Here is a 6307-nt window from a genome sequence, read left to right on the forward strand (position 1 = left end):
AGATTATTATACTTTATTCTGAGTGACAATTCATGTATTTGCTCATATTGCTGCAGCTGTCTTAATCATTTCCTTTATTAAATATATATAAAGGAATCAATTATCTAGTCATTCTCCTTCCATTTGTGCCTTCATTTTATGTAATTTTTCCCTATAGAAAAATATTTATGCTTATATTTTATTTTCTCCTTTTTTCAATTACATTTATTTATTTATTTTTGTTTTTATTTTGATTTTATAGTCCGAGCCTAATGTATCCTAGGTTGACCTTAAACTTGCTATGTAGAGGAAAAGGACCTTGAACTTCTGATTCTCCTGCCTCTACTTCCAACATTGCAATCATGTACTTCCTTGCCCAATTTATGTAGTGCCAGGGATCAAACCCAGGGCCATGTGCATGCCAGAGAAGCACTTTACCAATTAAGCTGCATCATTGGCCTGCTGTCAGCCCAGTTTATTTACCTGTTTGGGGTGTGCGTATGTGTGCGTATGTGTATGTGTGTGTGTGTGTGTGTGAGAGAGAGAGAGAGACAGAGACAGAGAGAGACAGAGATGGGATTATGTTCTCTCCTTCCATCATGTGGATTCTGGGTATTAAAATGCAAATCCTTAGGTCAGGCTTAGTGGAGTGCTTTGCTTGCTGAACCATCTTGTCAATCCAGATTTGTTGTTAGAAAGAGTCTCATTATGTAGGCTAGGCTGTTCTCACACCAAAGATCCTCCTGCCTGGGCCTCTGAAGTGTTAGGATTATGGGCATGTATCCCACACTCAGTTTCTCTTTTTCACCTTTCTTTAGATTTTTTCCTTTATCGAAAATACATTTTTATAATTTATTTTTATTTACTGTTCATTGGTGCTTTCCCTGCATGTATGCATGTGTGAGTATGTCAGAAGCTCTGGAACTGGAATCACAGACAGTTGTGAGCAGCCATGTGTCTTCTGGGAATTGAACACAGGTCCTCTGGAAGACCAGTTAGTGCTCTTATCTCCAGTCCCCAAAATATATTTTTTCATCCAATATATTCTGATTATGGTTTTACCTCCCCTAACACCTCCAAGGTCCTCCCCTCTCCCCTTCTATCTGCATCCACACTTTTCTGTCTCTCCTTATAAAACAAACAGGCTTCTAAAGAATAGTAATAAAATAAGATAAAACAAAAACAAATCAGAATAGGACAAAACAAACAAACAAGCAGAAGAAAAAGAGCCAAAAAAAAAAAAAAAAGCACAAGAAACACATAAAGATGCAGAGAAACACAAGACTCCCTTAAAAACACAAAACTGGAAGCCATAATATATACACAAAGAACTTGTTTTTTTGTATGACCCACATCTTCTCAACAAGAATAATAAGGAAAGGAATTGTAAGCCCATATATAGCTTTCAAATCCTCTGCTAGCAGGCCGCAAGAACTGCAGTGTGCTTTCCCAATGTTGGCTCTCCACTGCCACCCTCAGGAAGCTTGTGGTAAAGGCGCTTCAAAACCCTTGACCCTGGCAACCTGGCGGGAGTTGGTAGTAAACTGGCGAAGGAAGAAGGGGCTGCCATTTAGCTTGCTGTATTTTACAAAACCCATGTTTTCTTTGTAACTCAATCAAATTATAGGAAGATGGAAATAGCTAATGTGTATATCTGTATTATAGCTATGTAATAAAAGCTTATAAATGCTTTAGATATCGTACATGCATAAATAATCTAAGCAGTGATCAGAAGTCCACGCTCATTCTACACTGGGGAGTACACAAAGAACTTGTAAGGTTAAAAAAACAAACAAACAAGCAAAAGCCCCGGCAAACATTATGAGACAAAGACCCTCCAAATCAACCATTGAGTTCTTCTTCTAATTGTTTTTTTATTAAACTTTATATTTTTCCCACTCCCCTTACTTTCCCTCTTCTACCCTCTCTCCTGCCCCCATGCTCCCAATTCTCTGAAGCTGTGGACTAATTATCCTTTGCTTTACTTTATATCTTCTATCCATGTATGAGTGAGTACATACCATGCTAGTCTTTCTGAGTCTGGGTTACCTCACTCAGAATGTTTATTTTTTTTCTAGTTCCATCCATTTTTCCTGCAAATTTCATGACATCATTGTATTTTTAACAGCCGAATAGTACTCCATTGTGTAAATGTAGCATATTTTCTTTATCCATTCTTTGGTTCAGGGGAATCTACTTTGTTTCCAGGTTTTGACTATTACAGATAATGCTGCTATGAACATAGTTGAGCAAATGTCCTTGTAGTATGATTGAGCATCCTTTGAGTGTATGCCCAAGAGTGGTATTGCTGGGTCTTGGAGTAGGTTGATTCCCCAATTTTCTGAGTAACCACCATACTGATTTCCAGAATGGCTGTACAAGTTTGTATTCCTATCATCAGTGAAGGAGTGCTTCCCTGACTCCACATCCTCTCCAGAATAAACTGTCTTCAGTATTTTTGATCTTAGCCATTCTGACCGGTGTAAGATGGTATCTGAGAGTCATTTTGATTTGCATTTCCTTGATGACTAAGGATTTTGAGCAATTCCTTAAATGACTTTTGGCCATTTGAGTTTCTTCTAATGAGAATTCTCTGTTTAGTTCTCCACCACATTTTAAAAAGGGATTATTTGTTATTTTGTTGTCTAGTTTCTTAAGTTCTTTATATATTTTGGAGATCAGCCTTCTGTCCGATGTGGGATTGGTGAAGATCTTTCCCCATTCCGTTGGCTGTCATTTTTGTCTTTTTTTAAAACCATGTTCTTTGCCTTTCAGAAGCTTCTCAGTTTCAGGAGGTCCTATTTATTGGTTGTTACTCTCAGTGTCTCTGCTACTCTGGTGTTCTATTTAGGAAGTGGTCTCCTGTGCTAATGTGTTCAAGGCTACTCTCCACTTTGTCATCTATCAGGTTCAATGTAACTGGCTTTATGTTGAGGTATTTGACCCACTTGGACTTGAGTTTTGTGTAAGGCAATAGATATGGATCTATCTGCAATCTTCTACATGCTGACATCCAGTTATTCCAGCACCATTTGTTAAAGATGTTTTCCTTTTTCCATTGTACCTTTTTGGCTTTGTCAAAAGTCAGGTGTTCATATGAGCATAAATTAATGTCAGGATCTTCGATTTGATTCCATTGATCCATGTGTCTGTTTTTATGCCAATACCAGCCTGTTTTTATTACTATAGCTCTTTAGCAGAGTTTGAAGTCAGGGATGGTAATGCCTCTGGAAGTTTCTATATTATACAGGATTGTTTTAGCTATTCTGGGTTTTTTTTTGTTTTTCAATATGAAGTTGAGTAATGTTCTTTCAAGGTCTGTGAAAAATTGTGTTGGAATTTTGGTGGGGATTGCATTGACTCTATAGATTGCTTTTGGCAGGATTGTCATTTTTATTATGTTGATCCTACCTATCCAAGAACATGGGAGATCTTTCCATTTTCTGATGTTTTCTTTAATTTCTTTCATTAGAGACTGAAAGTTCTTGTCATGCAGGTCTTTCACTTGTTTGGTTAATTACCTCAAGATATTTTTCATTTGTGACTTTTGTAAAAAGTGATGTTTTTCTGATTTCTTTCTCAGCCCATTTATCATTTGTATATAGGAGGGCTACTGATCTTTTTGAGTTAATCTTGTATCCCACTACATTACTGGAGGTGTTTATCAGTAATAGTATGAGTTCCTGGGTAGGTTTGGGGGTCAGTTATTTATCATATCATCTAAGAAAAGGGATAGTTTGATTTCTTCCTTTCCAATTTGTATCCCCTTGATCTCCTTTTGATGTCTTATTTTGCTAGCTAGAACTTTCAGTACAGTTTTGAATAGTTATGGAGAGAATGGACAGCCTTGTCTTGTTCCTGATTTTAGTGGAATCACTTTGAGTTTCTCTCCATTTAATTTGATTTTGGCTGTTGGATTGCTGTAAATTGATTTTTTTAATTATGTTTAGATGGCCTTTGTATCCCTGATCTCTCCAAGACCTTCATCATGAAGGAGTCTTGAATTTTGTTGAAGGTTTTTTTTTTTCAGCATCTAATGAGATGATCGTGTTTTTTTTTCCAGTTTGTTTATGTGGTGGATTACATTTCAAGATTTCCATATGTTGAAGCAACCCTGCATCTCTGTGATGAAGTCTACTTGGTCATGGTGGGTGATTTTTTTTTTGGATGTGTTCAGTTTGCAGCATCTTATTGCTGTGGGATAATGCTCTTGTATTCTGTAAAGATTTGTCACTTGTATTGGTTTAATAAAATGCTGATTGACCGGTAGCCAGGCAGGAAATATAGGCGGGTGACCAGATTAGGAGAATTCTAAGAAGAGGAAAGGCTCAGTCTGCACTCACCACCCAGACACAGAGGAAGCAAGATGAAAATGCTGCCCTGAGAAAAAGTACCAAGCCAGAATGTCAGAGAGAGGGAGCTCAGTGGCAGTGGCCCTGACCCCTACCTGGAAGCATCAGAGAGGGAGTGCAGCAGCCTGGGAGCATCAACGGCAGCGGCTAAACATACACAAGAATTACAGGTTAGTTTAAGTTGTAAGAGCTAGTTAATAGGAAGCCTGAGCTAATAGGCCAACCAGTTTGTAATTAGTGTAAGCTTCTCTGTGTTGGTGGCTGTTGCTCCAATGATTGCTCCTCCAGGAGTAGGCAGGGCAGAGTCTCAGGTGGTCACTCCTCCAGATGCAGATGTAGTCTACAAGGCTTTGATGCCAGCAGGTCTGTGGCTCCAGTGGTTACTGATTCAGCAGGCGATCTCATACAGAAGATGGCATTGGATGGTGGCTGGGACCCTGGTGTTCTTTCCCAGAGGGACTTCTTAATATTGTTTCTAGAAGCTACTGCTGCTGATGCTCCCAGGTTGCTGCACTCCCTCTCTGATGCTTCCAGGTAGAGGCCAGGGCCACTGCCACTAACCTCTCTCTCTCTGACATTCTGGGTCTGGGCTGGTGTTGTCACCGTGCTTCCTCTCTCACTGACTCTTCCTTGAAATGTCTAAGTCAGGGGAGGGGGGGGGGAATCCCAGGCCAGTCATTGAGTTCTTTTTGTGTTGGCCAACTACAGTTGGACATGAGACCTGCCATTAAGTGTTGTTTGTATACTGAGTGAGACTCCATTGAAGAAAACTAACTCTTCCTTTTCAAATGGTTATCAATCGGAAATGGGTTTTGGTTTATAGAAAGGCACATGCGTCCACTTCCTCTCTTAGTGCTAGGACACTATCTGACCTAGAACTGTCCAGGCTCTGTGCATGCTGCCACAGTTTCTGTGAGTTCATATGTGTACCATTCCTGTTGTATCTAGAAGACCCTGTTTCCTTGGTGTCCTCAATCCCCTTTGGCTCTTACAATCTTTTCACTTCCTCTTTTTCAGGGTTCCCCGAGTCCATCTGAACAACCACTGGAAGAATCAGAGGACTGAGTAACTGCCAGGAGCATCTAAGGTGAGCAACTGCAGGTAGTGGCATGTGACTGCTGGGAACAACAACAGTGGCTTCCAGCAGTGACTTACAGAAGTAATTGTAAAAAGTTATTCTGGCAAAGAGCACCCGTGTCTCAGCCAGCATCCACTGCCATTCTCTGTAGGAGATACCTCATCACTGCAGCCACCACCAGAACCTCAGTCCTGCCTGTACTTAGAGAAGTCATCACCAGAACTGTGACCAGAGGACTGACCACTGAAACTGTGGCCCCATCTGCACCTCAAGGAGTAACCATCCGAGCCTTGGGCCTGCTTGCACCTGGAGGGACGATCATTGGAGGCTCTTCTCTGCTTGCACCTGAAGGAGCATTCACCAGAGCCATAGCCCCCAACTACACCAATTGGAGGCAGAGGGACCTTCTGAAGCACAGGCTCCATGTATACTGATGCGAGGAAGGTACAGGTAGACAACAAGGTAAGAACAACATAAAATGCAATTCAGCACCACCAGAAACTAGTGGTTCTACAACAGCAAGATCTGAACATCCCAACACAGATGAAGCAGACGGCAAAGACCTTAAAAATAACTTTATGAAGATAACCGAGGCCTTTCAAGAAGAAATGAAAAATTCCCTTAAATAAGTGGAGGAAAAGACAAAAGAATTGGAAGAAATCAACACATCCCTTAACGAAAACCAAGAAAAAGCAATCAAACAGGTGAAGGAAATGGTTCAAGACTTGAAAACTGAAATAGAGGCAATAAAGAAAACACAAACTGAGGGGATTCTGGAAATGGAAAATTTGGGTAAATGATAAATTACTTTTCCAATATATTATGCATTTTAAGAATAGGCCTAACAAGTAACAGAATCCCAATACTGGTTGCATGAATAGTGGAATGAGGGTTTTGA

This window comes from Alexandromys fortis, unplaced genomic scaffold, assembly GCF_014885135.2.
Source record: "Alexandromys fortis isolate MF-2015 unplaced genomic scaffold, M_Fortis_MF-2015_v1.1 scaffold_266, whole genome shotgun sequence".
Lineage (NCBI taxonomy): Eukaryota > Metazoa > Chordata > Mammalia > Rodentia > Cricetidae > Alexandromys > Alexandromys fortis.